Source organism: Polistes dominula, unplaced genomic scaffold, assembly GCF_049000335.1.
Source record: "Polistes dominula isolate Pdom_NZ unplaced genomic scaffold, Pdom_raw_medaka contig_22, whole genome shotgun sequence".
NCBI lineage: Eukaryota > Metazoa > Arthropoda > Insecta > Hymenoptera > Vespidae > Polistes > Polistes dominula.
The window spans coordinates 3,541,775-3,558,419 of NW_028300966.1; the positions used below are offsets into that span (position 1 = coordinate 3,541,775).

General features: G+C 22.4%; 2 protein-coding genes across 7 annotated transcripts in view; one reads left to right on the top strand and one right to left on the bottom strand.

Annotated features, from left to right (window-relative positions):
* The window catches only part of mtd (TLD domain-containing protein mustard), a 220,719-nt gene that overhangs the window by 202,170 nt on the left and 1,904 nt on the right, over positions 1-16,645 (bottom strand). Inside the window, exon 1 of one of the 4 annotated variants that reach the window (XM_089172968.1) lies at positions 3,246-3,395. The exons of 2 other annotated variants lie outside the window; for them this stretch is intronic. The gene's annotated coding sequence lies outside the window, so the exon portion shown is untranslated. Of the gene's footprint in view, positions 1-3,245; positions 3,396-16,645 lie in introns of those variants that run through there. One more of the 4 variants, XM_089172970.1, reaches the window with a different exon arrangement.
* The window catches only part of LOC107063638 (uncharacterized), a 163,537-nt gene that overhangs the window by 139,370 nt on the left and 7,522 nt on the right, over positions 1-16,645 (top strand). The gene's annotated exons all lie outside the window — the stretch shown is intronic.

Consider the following 16,645-nt stretch of genomic DNA (forward strand, 5'->3'; position numbering starts at 1 on the left):
GATTTTTATTTTTTTTTTTATTTTCTTTCTTTTTTTACTTCTATTATATATATATTTTTTTTTTCATTTCAATAAAATTCCACTCGTATCGTTCGTGATTTTATTCATCTATTTTTCTATTGTACAATATGTTTTTTTCTTTTTTTGACAAAAAAAAAAATAGAGTTACAAACTAAATGATGTAACTACGAGTGAGTGAATATGAAAAAAAATATAAAAAAAATCTCAACGAAATGGAGAGAATTGAAAATGGAATATTGCAAAAAAGTGTAAAAACAAAATAAAACAAAACAAAATTAAATTGAGAAACGATGATAACTAATATAATAGAAAAATATATACATAGAGGGAAAAAAAATAAATAACAATAAAAATAAACAAATTATCGACAAGAGCGTTTGTATACGCATAACTATATACATATTATACATATACGCACACGTACACACTGCGTATGGAAACGTATCTCACCAATATAATCAAATTCGAGAACAAAAATATCGTTTCGATTCAACTTCGATCAATTTGATTTTGAAATTGAACGCCTGTAACACGAGAATATGCGTTTAACGTATCATATTGTAATTGAATAAAATTCAAATTTTAACCAATCTAATACGAAATTATTTGTTAATTCATAACGTTATGGTATAGTACATGTATATAAAATCAAAATAATTTTCAACGCGAATAATTGTTACACGAACTTGTTTCATTTATAATCCTTATCTGGCAATATGAGATTATATTGTTTAACCATATTTTTGTCAAATAAATATTACGATACTTGTATCTTGATTATTAACATTGTTATATATTATCAAAAACACAAATTTTAAAATAATTTCTAAATTATAAAATTTAATATAAAAAAAAAAAAAGAAAAGAAGAAAAAAAAGAAAAACCAACAATATTATAATATTCTAATAAAAAGTAATTTTATTATTAATAAAATTAATTAAAAACTAATAAATTTATTAATAAAATTAATAAAAACAAATAATAAAAATTATTAATAAAATTAATAAAAACAAATAATAAAAATTATTAATAAAATTAATAAAAAAAATAATAAATTTCTTAATATAATTGAGAAAACAAAATAATAAAAATTATTAATAAAATTAATTAAAAAACGAATATATTTAGTACTAAAATTAATAAAAAGAAAATAATAAATTTATTAACAAAATTAATAAAAAAAAATAATAAATTTATTAATACAATAATTATATTATAATATAATTATTTATTATAATAAATTATTAAAACAAAATTAATATTTCTGAACGATGAATATATATATATATATATATATACTCCTATTCATTACTATTATTTGGAATTATTTAGGGCAGAAAGAAGGTGAGTTAGGAGAAGGAGGATTTTTCTGTACGATGTAACAGAATAACATCATGCGAAATAAGTAAGATCTTAACATATAATCCATAAGGTAGATGGATCCCATTAGAAACAAAGCATTTAGACACTACTCGTGTTAATTGTAATGAAACTTAGATCGTTAGTATGGAAGTTGCATTAAACGAACCATTAGGGAGATTGAAAAGGTAATAGCGAGTTTAGCACAGTGATAATAATTCAATAGAAATGAGCACTTGCCGCTAATCTCTAACGTAAATTAGGAAATTATGAAATAAAGATAAAATTGAAGATAGAGATAAAGATAAAGATACATATGTATATAAAAACAGAATGAGAGAAACAGAAAAAAAACAAAATGGATACATTATTTGCAAGATTCAATCCATTACTCTCCAATGGCCTTTTTTGGGGATGCATTTGGAAATTTTTTTCTTTTTTTTTTTTTTTAATAACAGCAACTTTAGAATGAAATATATTCGTTAAAATCATCGAAATCGTACACCTCGTGCTTCATGAAAATATTTTAAAATTCTCACTATTTTATTTGAAATTGAATAATTAATGATATAAAATAAAATAATATTTATATTTAAATAAAAAAAAAAAAAGATAAAAAATTGTTGAAAAAATTTCTTTATTTTACTATTTGGTTAAATTTTTTTTCTTTTTCTTTTTTTTTTATAACTTTGGTTTAGTTATTTTTGTTTGGTATTTACTATTATTTGGTTAGTATGAATATCGTTATACAATTAATTTAATTTTTTTTTATTGCATTTTCGTATTGTGGCGGGTAATGGGGTTCATATGCAACCTAAAGACTCAGAAATAAAAAATAACTCACTTTCTTTTTCCTTTTTTTAAATGAAAAAGAAACAAATAATTACATTGTTCGTTTAAGTGGAATATTAAATAGGAAAATAATCCTGAAATGGTATAACGTGTAACTGTAAAGAATCTCAATATTTGTTACACTAGTTAATAATAAAAACATACTGTCTCCTCCCTTATGAAAACGACGATGATTATCTTACTTTAGAAACCATAATTGGCTAGCAGCGTGTGACATGAAAATCGTTTTTATCGTACCGAGCATCGGTACTGTAAGTTAATGTCTATTTAATCGACGTAAATCTAAATAATCTCCATTAACCAACCACGAATTATATATATATATATATGTGCAACATGCATTATGATATAATCAAATATAAAAAAAAAAATGAAAAAAAGATGAACAGAAATTAACGAGAAAAAAGAAACAAATTATTACATTAGTTTGTATTGATCGATGTTCGATTAATTTAAAGAACGTGCATTTAGTGTATTTTTTTTTATTTTTTTTTATTATCCAATTAAAAAATATTCAATTAAATATGAAATATGAAAATTTGAATTAAGAGATATATTTGAGATTGCAATTATTATAATGATTATTTAAAAAATATTTCAAATGTTTTTATCACACCCATGTATACGTAATAAAAATATATACAAGGATATAATATAATATCCTCAAATAAAATATATATAATAATATTAAAAATATATATCCCCTTAGTAATTAACTTTTGTTGATTTTTATTTTTATCCAAAAATGACTAATAAAAAGAACAAAAAAGAATACAAAAATAAATAAATAAATATAAAAATAAAAATAAATACAGACAGATTAAATAGATTCAAAATAAATCAACGAAAGTAGAAAAGCAAAAATTGGAAAGAAAAAATAATCAAAAAGGGGTAAGAAATGAAGATAAAAAATCCAAATCAAAAAAATGAATGAATGAAAGAATGAATGAAAGAATGAAAAAAATGAATGATAAAAAGAGTGAGAGAGTGAGACAGACAGATGTGAACCATACTCAAGAATGAAATAGCAGATAGAACAAGGGGGTTGAAAGTACAAAATACGCTTATTGTGGTAACAGTAGCACGAAATAACTCGGAACTCGTATTTAAACCCTCACGGAGGTATAGTCGCGAGGTAACTGACGTTTCACCAATGTTCATAGTTGAACGGAAGCCTGCACCCTCCCTCTTTCACCACCACCACCACTACCACCACCTACCTCAACCCTCACCCCTTCCTCTTCCTCTTTCATCTTCTCCGAACCACCCTTCTTCTCTCTATCTGTACAAGTTTCATCCCTCGATGTCGCCATCTAGCCACCCTCCTCGACACCCTCCGTAACCACCCCTCCCTCAACGACGTAGATTCCCTCACCCACCCTCTTGCGATATTTAACTTACGTGTGCGTGCGTGAGAGTGCGCGCGCGCACCTATTCTAGTTACCTGAAATTTAACCCCTCACCCCTCACCTCTCACCCCATTCCACATATTTTAAATTCTCGTTAGCATACGTTGTTAGGCTTGGAAATACGACAGATTTGTTGTTTTTTTTTTTTTTCATATATATTTTCTACGATTTTATTTTTTGTTTATTTTATTCATTTTATTTTTTATTTTTTGTTTATTTTATTTTTTATTTTTTATTTTTGTTTATTTTACTTCGCAATATATTTTCTTTCTTTTTGTCTTTTTATTTGTTTGTATATTCTTTTTATTTTATTTCCCAATATATTTTCTTTATTTTGTTATTTGTTTGTATATTCTTTTTATTTTTTATTTTTAGTTTATTTTATTTTTTATTTTGTTTTGCAATATATTTTCTTTCTCTTTTTTATTTGGTTATATTCTTTTCTATTTTTTTTCTTTTTTTTAAATTAATTATTTAACGTCGCAACCAAAACGCTCGTAGGGTGGTTTATTTAATAATAAATCACAAGTATGGTTTTTGAATTTTTTTATTTATATTATAGTTTTTTATTTATATTCAGTTATAAGTTTATAGATTATCTTTTTATGATGAGAATTATTATTTTATTTTTTTATTATTATTTTTTTTTATTAATGTTTATTCTTGATCACGATTGTTTTTGCATCTTACGGTGTTATAATCATTGAACACGTTATGGTAATTATTACAGTAGGCTAATATAAGTAAAAAGAAAAAGATAATTGCAAAAAATTAAATATTATCATTTATTTTTTTTTTTCTAATAAAATTATTTTATATAACAAAACAAATCCAAAAATATTTACGATAAGAAAAATTTAACTTTACTATGGTTTAAAACGAAAAAAAGAAAACACGTTTTTACTCGACACACTTTATCAATTCATACGTAGTATCGAGAATAAAACATTTAGTTATAAATTTATATAGAAATAACTAAACTATCGAAACAAAAACAAAAAGATCACGAATTTTTATTGACAAGTATCGAAAAAATATTAAAAATTCTTGTCACCGTGCGTGAAGTTTCGAATTACTGCAAAAGAATTCGTAAAAATAAAAATAAAAATAAAAATAAAAATAAAAATAAAAATAAAAAACGAATATTTTTCACGAACAGAGATTTAAAAAAAGGAGAGATAGAGAAAGTTTTGAATTAATTTATATCAGAATAATAAAATACACACACAACCATCCAATACACACACATATATATTTCAATTTTATATTCGAAATAAGAAAAAGATAAATATTCGTGTATTCGGTACTTCATGAATATATGTATGTATGCACATGTATACGTAAATAAACAAACAAACTAAAAATTAAGCCGATAGAAAAAAAAAAAGAAAAATAAGAACAAATATAAACCTAGGTTTAAAAAACAAAAAAAAAGGGTCTAATATTTCGCAACAACGCACGGAACAACGTTTCGATTTGCTTTTGCGTAAACATGGATAGGATATTGACAAACATTGAAAGATAATACACATACACATATATAAATATGTTCATGCGTTTGTGAAATAAGATCTTTAAAAGTGTAGGTGTACAACGATTAATTATTTTGCAATACATGATACATTTTGATAAAAGTTAAAAAGAAATTAAGAAAACCTTAATCACAAATTGTTATTCGATATTTTACATAAATAGTATTTATGAATTATTAATTTTTTTTTTTACGATAAGTTCGATTAAATGGGAACATTTTCTTTTTTTTATATTTACAATGTATACGAAAATTACGAATTAATTAAAATGAGGAATTAAATTGAATCGATCAATTATAATTAACAATAATAATTGTTCTTTGATTGTAGGTCATTAATTGTATTTCTTCATTGTTTTTCTTCTTATTTTTTTTTTCTTTTTCAATATACAATAAAGGAAAAAATTTTCGAATAATTGAGGAAGATAAAGATAGAAAAAAATATAAAAAATGAGTAAATTGGACGATAAACAATTAGCAATGATTAGGAATAATCATAGTTTCAATAATTCATTTTTCTTATATATAATCGATACTAATATTACGATTAATTGAAATGGGAAAAAAAAAAAAGAAAAAAAAGAGAGAAAGAGAGAGAGAGAGGAATATAAATTGTGTTCGATTTGAACAAAAAAATTACCAATTTAAATTATTCTTAATGAAAAACATAATACGTTTTTAAAGTAATTTTTAATTACTAATTTCTGTTGCATATTTTTTTCCATTTTTTTTTTTTTTTTAATACAATCGAGATGAGCATTTCAAATAATTGAAAAAAAAAAATAGAAAAAAAATATAAAAAGTGAATAGATTAAACGATAAACAATTAACAATGATTATATCATAATTTCAATAATTAATTTTTCATAAGAAAAATAATAATAATCGATACTAATATTACGAGTAATTGAAACGGAAGAAAAAAAGAAAAAAAAAAAAAGAGGAATTTAAATTGTGTTCGATTTGCAAAAAAAAAAAAAAAGAATTAACAATAAGAATTATTTAGAGAAAAAAATATATAATTCATTTTTAAAGTAATTTTTATGTACACATTTCTATTATGTATTTATTGTTTATTTGTGTATTCTTTTTTTGTTTTGTTTTCTTTTTTTTTTATTACAATTAGGAACAAATTTCTAATATTTCTAATAATTGAAAGAAAAACAGATAAAAAAAATAAAAAATGAATAAATAAAAACGATAAACAATCAACAATTATTATATCATAGTTTCAATAATTAATTATTCTGATATATATCATCGACACTAATATTACGAGTAATTAAAATGGAGGATAAAAAAAATATTAAAAAAAAAAAAAGAGGGAAATACATATTTGTTCAATTTGCAACAAAAAAGAATTAACAATTACCATTACTTATAAAAAATATTGATAATATGCTTTTAAAGTAATTTTTAATTACAAATTTCTGTTGTGTATTTTTCATTTTTTTTTATGGTTTTTTTTTTTTTTTTTTAATACAATCAAAATGAGAATTTCAAATAATCGAAAGAAAGAAAAGAGAAAGAGAAAAGGATAAAAAAAGGTTTTCACAAATGAAAGGAAGCCGTTGTTAGGTGTTCAGAAAGGTAAAAGGAAAATGGTAGAGTGGTCGATGCCACAAGGTCGTACGATATCGACGGCCTATCCAAGTATCTATATATGTAAGTATATATGTATAGGGTGTCTCAAGCCAATTGGACAATACATTTTCTTCCCATCAAGATTCATTTGCTTTGAAACATTCCTACAACTGAACTCGTGTTAAATGTTAAAACCATTGTCTATAGTTATGTCACGTTGTCATGCATGCGGTTAAAAGACAAAAAAAAAAGAAAAAGGAAGAAGAACTCGAATATTTAATCATCTAACCTGTGATATAACGCCAATCATCATGTATGTAAATATGTATACATTTTAAAATGGTACCGTACTGATGATAACACATGAAACGCATAATACGTGATTAAAAAGGAAATGTTCGTATAGATAAATACTTTTTTTTTCTTATCTCTAACCAATTTTCTATCCTACGTTATTATTCAAATAAATCAATCGGTCTAATTGATATTTATTGAAAAGAGATAACACTAAATAGAAAATACTATAAATATTAGATAATTAATTAAATAACCTTAGAATAACGATTATAATTTGTTAACGAACAAAATTTCTTACGATAATGGATATTAATTTATTTTAAATGGAAAAAGGAAAAAAAAAAGAAAGAAAGAAATAATTAAGATAAATATAAAATAAGTAATAACGATGATTTGTTGTAAAACGATGACGAGTAGTGAAACTTGACAAAAGATAGAAAAATAATTAATAATTAATATATATTGTAAAAAGATAATATGAATTTAAAAAGAAAAGAAAAAAAGAAAGAGAAAGAAAGAAACACGAATAATAACAATAAATAAAATTATTAATCCTCGTTACAATAAGGTACTTATAGGCAAATAATTTGTTTATAAAAAACAAATAATTTATTATTTTTGTATTTCAAGAAAATTATATAATATATTTAGAAAATATATTATATATATATAGTATATTATACATAAATATTGTCGAGGGGAACGAGCATGTAGGGGGGGCCTTCGGGGTAAACACCCTAAAAGGGTATACCTGAAATAAACTTCTTATATATATACATAAATAATAATAAATATGTATTATAAATATATTTAGAAAAATTTATTAGAAAATATATTTAAAATGATCAATATATATTATAAATATATTTAAAAAGAATTATTAGTAAATATATTATATATATATATATATATATATATATATATATATATATATATATATATATATATATATATATATTTAGAAAGAGAGAAATTCTAAAATCATTTGTTAAAAAACTTACTCTAATGTTTGTAATTATTTATTTAATAATTTATTAATAATTCATATAAATTTGTACTATTAACTTTATGTGAATGTAGGTTGTGTGTGTATGTGTGTGTGTGTGTATATTATATTTTATTTTAATATTGATTAACTTTATACACAATATCTGGTATAACGAGCCTCGAAGATATGATGAAACATAAAAAACATTCTTCCTACAGAATTGATTGGCTCGTTTGGTAGAAGAAAAGCAAAAGGATATTACGACCAAAAGATTTTCTTCCAAAGAGATACAAGGAAAAGGACGAGGAGTTTTAGTTTCCTTTCGTTCGACGATAACGTCGTAAATTTCTTCGCAGGATAACAACAGGATAGGTTAGGATAAAGGATAGAGGATAGGATATGATAGGATAGGATAAAATAAGATAGAAGGGAAAAGGAAAAGACGTATATAACGAAAAGGGCGACTGGTTAAAGTCTTATTCTCTTCTTCCTGTTACCTTGATTTCCGATAAAACTTCCAAATGAGTTCACCTAAGTGTACCCTACTCAAATTTTATCGGACATATTCTTCAAATAATCACGCCTGCATTAAATTATAGATAATAAAAGAAAAAACACACACACACTTCCACAACAACTTCCGTAATGAGTTAATAGGGTGATTGATAAGGACGAGGGAAAGGACAAGGGGGAGGTGTGACCCCAAAAATGACCATTTGTAACAATATATCCTTTTCTTTTATTCTTTTTGCTATTAATTTTATTCTAATCGTTCTGAAAACATTATTTAACACCCCGCTCCCCTTATTAGAAAAACATAATATAAGAAATTAAATTAGCAATCATTTCAAAGGAGTTGATTAATTTTAATATATATATAAATAAAAAAAGAAACAACAAGTTCCATAATGAGTTAATCGGATGATTGATAAGGGCAAGGGAAAGGGAAAGAGAGGTGTGACCCAAAAACCACTGGTAACAATATATTTTCTTTTTTTTCTTTTTGCTATTAATTTTATTCCAATTGTTTTAAAATTGTTGCTTCACCTCTCCCTTATTAAAAAAAAAAAACATAGTCTAAGAAATTAAATTAACCCTTTGACAACATTTGAGATTGAACTAGTTCAATCTCGTTTATTTCAAAGTAATGCGTAATTTTTATATTATTATTATTATTATTAATTATTATTATAACATTTAATATTATATTTAAATTATTATGATATTTCAAAGTAATTTTCAAATAAATGTGTACCCAAAGGGTTAACAATCATTTCAAACGAATAGATTTATTTTATTATACATATATATATATATATATATATAAATTAAATATGCATTTTTAATACGTGCAAGAAGAGTTGTCGTATTTTTTATTTAATTTTTTTTTTTATTATGATAAACAGCGACTTTTGTCAGCCTAACAATTGAAAACAACATTTTGTTTTTATATACATAAATTTACCTTCATTTTTACAGGGAAGGGGAAAGACAAAAAATAAAAATTGAATATTATTCGAAAAATTAAACAAAAAGAAGAAAACCAAAATGCAAAGATAAAAAAGTGACGAATATAATAAAAACAAAAGTATTGGTAATAAAAAAAATTTGCAAGTACCCATAATAATCGATGCTGAGTGAGATAATCGCATAGGTAGGTAAAAGAAAATAAAAAAGTGAAACGTGCACGTGTGTTTAAGTAAAATTGTGTAAAGATTATCTATGTGTGTATGTGTACTGTATAATATGTATATTTGGTTAGGCTCGTTTACAAACGTAAAAACGGCACAGGAAAAATAGAATAAAACTCGTGCCTTATCTTTATTTTCCTTTACCTGTTATTCTTTCCTAGTTTTATCTATTCTTTTTTTAACATCTAATTAGAAAAATAAAAAAAAAAAGAGAAAAATAAAAAAGAGGAGATACAACGGTGAAAAGTAAAATTAATTTGAGAACACGAAAAAGTTTGAAGTAAAGTTAAATAACTGTAAGTAACATCGTTAAAAAAAAAAAAATTAGAAAAATAATTATACATTATCGTTTAATTGTTTTACAATTTTGTTGTAAAATTTATACCAAAAAAAAAAAGAAAGAAAAGAAAAATATAAATCGACGAAATAAAATATATTTTTTTTTTATTACATTTTTTATTTTACATTTCTTATTTATATTTTGTTTAAAATAAAAGTAAACCTAACCGAATAAAAAAATTTTGTTTCCATAATAAACTTGAAAATTTTTTAAATCACTGAACCCATTTCTGTCTATTTGCAAATAAAAAAAAAATTACTTTAATATTGTTAAATAAAAAAAAATAATAATTGTTATAAAAAAAGAAGTAGTTTCGAAAAGATATAACAGTGTACGTGAGAAATTTGATGTAAAAAATAAAAAGAATTAAAAAAAAATAATAATATTAACTTCTTTTTATCTTATTTTCTCGCAGGATAAAAGTAATTTTGGAAAATAAAAAAAAAACATTGTTAAAAATAATCCAATAAATATGGTGTATATATTTGTATTATTTAGATATTATAGTTAGTATAGTATATTATAGTTTACATACTCGGTGAATCGTTGCACGTTTTTTCGCTCATATGGCGAATACAACATATTCACGAAACGTGCGATTGTAACAGATACAAAATTTTCTTATATATCCAAAACCCGTTGATGACGTTACCGGATACGTGCAAAACATATTGAAAATATGCTGAGTCAACCTAACTCGACATTTATTCAAGAATCAACGATACGTTTCTGAATAACTATAAAAAATGATATTTAAAAGAAAAAAATAAAATAACAATGAGTTAGACAGGAACAAAAAGAATGGTTTCTATATTGAGCTCAATACTTTTCATCAACTCGTTTACATACGTACATATGCGTACACAATTATCCCTTTGCATTGAGATTGACTGTTAAATAATAAATATTAATATAAACATAATTTATACGAGTATGTGTAACACAAGAAATTTAAACGATTGACTAATTTTTCTAAAAAAAAAAAAAAAAAAAAAACAACAAACTAAATAAAATATAATAAAACGTGTTTAAACAATTGATTGGTATTAGTAAATTTTTAAACCTACCCCACTTATACCTGTACAACATACGACCCTAACGAATTAATTTTTAAACTATTTATTACACATAAATGAATTAATAAAAAAAAAATAAAATAAAAAAGAAACAAAAAAAAATAAATATTAATAATATAAAAATATTATAAATAAAATAAATTTATTATTTAAAAAAAAAAAAGAAATTCAAATAAAATTATTATAAGTTACTAATTAAAATGGAATCTTGTAAAAATCATTTTATTTTAAATAAAACCTATCCCCACTTATATTTATAAAAAGTATCACAGTATCGAATTAATTCTCAAATTTTTTATTACACATAAATGAAATAATAAAAAAAAAAAAAAATAAAAAGAAACAAAGAAGAATAAATATTAATAATATAAGCGTATTTACATACATACTTAACAATGTTAAATAAAATAAGTTTATTAAAGAAAAAAAAAAGGAAAAACACAAATCCAAATTAAATTATTATAAGTTATTAATAAAATGAAATCTTTTGAAAATCATTTTATTTTAAATAAAACACACATATATTTTAAATAAAAACTATAACCCACTTATATTCGTATAACTTACCACTATATCGAATTAATTCTCAAATTTTTTGTAACATATAAATAAAATAATAAAATAATAATGAAAAAAAAAAATAAATATTAATAATAAAAAGGTTAGGTTATATTATGCATACGAACAAAAGTAAATAAAAAAAATTTATTATTATAAATAAAAACAAAAACAAAAAAATCCAAATAAAAATATTACAAATTTAAGAGATGAAATATTTCGAAGATCGTTTTTATTTCGCAATTCTCAAATTGCAATTAAAATTCGATAATAATAGGATATGTGAAAATAAAATTTAATAAAAAGGAATATAATTTTTCTCTAAAAAAAAAAAAAGAAGGGGGAAGAAGAGAGTGTTTTGATTCTTGTATAGGATCGTAGGGTATATCATTAGAATGTAAAGCTTATTGTCAGCGGCAAACCACGAATGTCACGAAGACTAGGGTATCGTTTGTGAAGTCTCTGCTGAATCTAGTCCGAATATCGATCGGTCCTTTTAAAGCGAAACGTTCCACGATAAGAACCCACCACCGAAGTACCGATCAAACTGATCGTAATACTCTTTTTCTTTTAATCCATTTTATTAGAAAGTATCGTAAGATACACCACCTGATGATAAGGAGTAGAAGCAGGGGCAGCGAAGGGTGGGGGGGGGGGGTAATCTTTAACATTGTTTCCACTTAAGCTCGTTTATCATGCCTTCTTTATCGATTTTTGTTTCCTCTTTTTCTTTTCTTTTCTTTTCTTTTCTTTTCTTTTCTTTTTTTTTTTGTATAATTTCATTTTCTACGATCCTTTGGCTAAATTCAAATTCGATTATTTATTTGATAAAAAAGAAAATTGATGTGAGGGAGATATGATTTAATAAAAAAAATATATATATATATATATTTCTGTTAATTTTCGATCCGATAATAATATTATATCGATACTTTTTATGTGATGATGATTATGATGATAATAATAATAATAAAAAGAAATGTGTCGTTTAAATTAATCAAACTCTACTTTAAATTGAACTGCTACTAACTCTGTAATTTAAATATTTCAATATTCAAATGTTATTTTAAATTCACACTGTGAAATTATCGCGATTGTATTTATAATTAACGCCGTTATTTATATACGATGAATTAATTATATGTATACAAAAATACAATGTGAAATATATCGGTCAATTTTAACACGAATTCTTTGATAATACACGAACAATTTGTATAAGAAAAATATCGAAATAAAATCTTACAATGTTATTTCTACAAATTGAAATAACATCATGATTTTTTGTTCAGAATTATTAAATGTTGAACGATAAACGTTTACAAGATAAATTTTACAAGAAAATATTTTTCATCGATCGGTCGAGATAATCGAAATCAATGAAAAGACTATTTTTAAGCTACCGGTCAATAAGACAGTTTAATAACAGCAATCTCAAATTCTATCAATCAAATATATGTAAGTAATGTATTATAGCATAAATCTTCAAAATTTCATTAATACATATTAATATTTTATATTAATATTTTTTTTTAATAAAAATAACACTCAACTCATATATATAGTAATTATAATAAATAATTATTAAATTATATTATTATTATTAATATTATTTTTTTATTATTATATTTTTATTTATTATTATTTTATTATTATTATATATTTTATATTATTATATATATTTAATTATTATATTATTGTATATATATATATATATATATATATAATATATTAAAAATTATAAAAATTTATTTTTCCTAAAAGACTATTAAAATATATTTTTTTAAATAAATAAAAGTAAATTTAAGTACACAGAAAATATTAATATTTAAAATAAATTAAAAACTGTTGTGTGAATCCCCAACTATGTAAATAATAAATCACAATTTACATAATAATTTTAATGGAATATAATAACAAATATAAAAATAACAAGTAAAAGTCAATATAAAATAAATATAATAATAGAAAGTAAATAATAATAAATTAAATGAATATAATAAATAAATTTGAATATATATATATATAATAAACGATAGATTTTGGTATAATATAATTTTTTTATTGATAATATTAAACAATTAAAAAGAAAAAGATAAAAAAAATAATTTTATATGTTATAGACAATTAATAATGCTGTTAACTGATTGTGAAAAATAAAAGATAGTTTCTATCTTTCAATGTCTATACGGATTTCCATAAATTATAAGAAAGATAGGATAATTTATTGTAACACAGCCGATAGAAAAATCGATAGCCCGTTTGACTTTCAAGTAGCAAGCAAGTAGAATATTCTATGCATCTATGTCAACGTACGGCCTTCCAATAGAGAATAGACAAAGCAGAGATAGATAAATCAGAGTAACTCAGACAGGACCTCTTTCTATAAACTCGACTATGAAATAAAAACGTAGAAAAAAAGAAAGAACATTTTTATAGTGTCAATTTTTCCTACGATTTTATTATTCATCATTACGATCTCATACAAATTTTATATCATATTATTATTATTATTATTATTAATTTTTTTTTATTATTATTTTATATTTAATTTTATATTTCATTTTATATTTCATTTTATATTTTATTTTTTTTTTTACATTTTTCTTCCACTAATTATTATTATTATTATTATTATTATTTTTATTTTTATTATTATTATTATTCTTAAAAACCCCATAAATGAGATAAGTTTTCTATAAAATTTATCACCATGATTCAACAACCATCCTGATGTTTTGTTTCAATTTATATTTATAATTAGAAGAGAGAAAACAAAACAGAATTTATTTAATTTATATTTACATAAGTTATTTTTATTTGAATTATTTATTTAATAATATAATTATTTTATTGTAATTAATAAATAAATTATTTATATCTACTATTACCTATTATTTTTTTTTTTTAATTTAATCGAAAAAATATTAGTGAATTTGATTTGAGAAAAAAGATTGTTTGTATGGTTAGGCTCAATATTTTTCAACCCACTCACATGAATAATATGCAGTCAAATTGTGAGTTGCATAATTGTACTGTAAAATTAGATAATAATCGAACACGTCTTACCAGTATAATGGTTGGAATGAAACTGATTAAAAAAATAAAAGAGAAGATCTCTGTCAAAGTCGTAAACAAACGATAAAATCTGTTTATGTTTTGCTTATCATTCGAATCTATATTTACATATGCTTATTATTTATTTTACATAGATCGGTTGAAAAGTTCTATGCCTATTATTCTGTAAAAGTTTCAAGACTTATATATATGTAATGTATTATGTATGTGTGTATGTATGAAAATTAAAAAATATTTAAAATATTATATTATAATATTATAATATTATAATATTTTAAATAAATAGTATAATAATAAATAATAAAATAATATATTAAAATATTTAATATTTAACACTAGATATACCAGACTAGTCATTTTGACTGGTCGGGACATTTTAATTCAAAATTTCTACTGCATGTAACATTTGATTTCTGTAAATAATTAAACGTTTTATTATTTAAAAATAACTATTATTCCATTTATCTATTAAAATTATTATTGTTAAACATTTTTTGTTATTTTTTAAGAATAAATGAAGACTGGAAACCTCGAAAAGCATTTTCTTGTATACACCAGTCATTTTGACCAGTGTGGTAGAAGTAGGTATACTGAAAATGGTGATATATATATCTAGTGTTAAATATTTAAAAATGTACTTTTTTTAATTATTTCTAAACTAAATTATAAATTAAATATTCGATTAAACTAACCAATTAAAAGAATAAAAAGAAATAAATGTATAATTAAAAGAACAAAAATTCTGTTTTGTTTTAAATCGTAAGATAAATATGATATAAATATGATTATAAAATCATCTAACACTTTTTAGTTTCAAATAACAATACTGATTCGTTATAGTAATCTAATATGAAAGTATAGAATAACGATTTACACACGTTGTAAGATTTTTATCAGTAATCATAAATACATCATTGAAAGATTGATTGGTAACCTCTAATTGTCTATTCTTTTATGAACTGAAAATTAATATTACAATTGATGGAAAAAATAAAATGTTATATATGATTTAATAGCGAACACTATCGACATCAACAATAATTATTCTATTCTTCGATACGAGAATGATCGTTTACAATCGTAAAATAAATTACAAATCTTTTTATTGGTTGAATTGAAGAACGTTATCTTTAAATACCTATATATACACATATATATATACACATACATATATATATATACACATACAAACGCATTGTCATCTACAAGCAACTACCCGTAATTTCCCGCTCATTATGTGGGCGTGTTGGAAGGTCGTATGTATTTCCATCGAAAAGAAGAAGAAGAAGAAGAAGAAGAAGAAGTAAGAGAAACTTTTTCGAATCTTTCAACGCCAAGATAATAAAATTATCATTTTATTTTTTTCATTTTTTTTTTCTATAATACCTAATCATAATTTTATCATCTCTCAAATTTCTATTTTAACACTAGGTATACCACCATTTTTAGTATACCTATTTCTATCATACTAGTCAAAATGACTGGTGTATAAAAAAATGCTTTTTAAGGCTTTCAGTCTTTATTTATTCTTAAAAAATAACAAAAAATGTTTAACAATAATAATTTTAATAGGTAAATGGATTTATAGACATTTTTAAATAACAAAACGCTTAATTATTTACAGAAATCAAATGTTACATGAAGTAGAAATTTTGAATTAAAATGGCCCGACCACTCAAAATGACTGGTCTGGTATATCTAGTGTTAAAATAAACCTATAAAACTATTTTTTTTTAACACTCCAACTATTTTATTGCTATTTGGGATAGATTGAAAGATAAAAGATTAAAAAAAAAGAAAAAAAGAATGAAAAAAATAATAGGAAACAAAAAGTATTCAAATTTTATGCATATCGATTCTA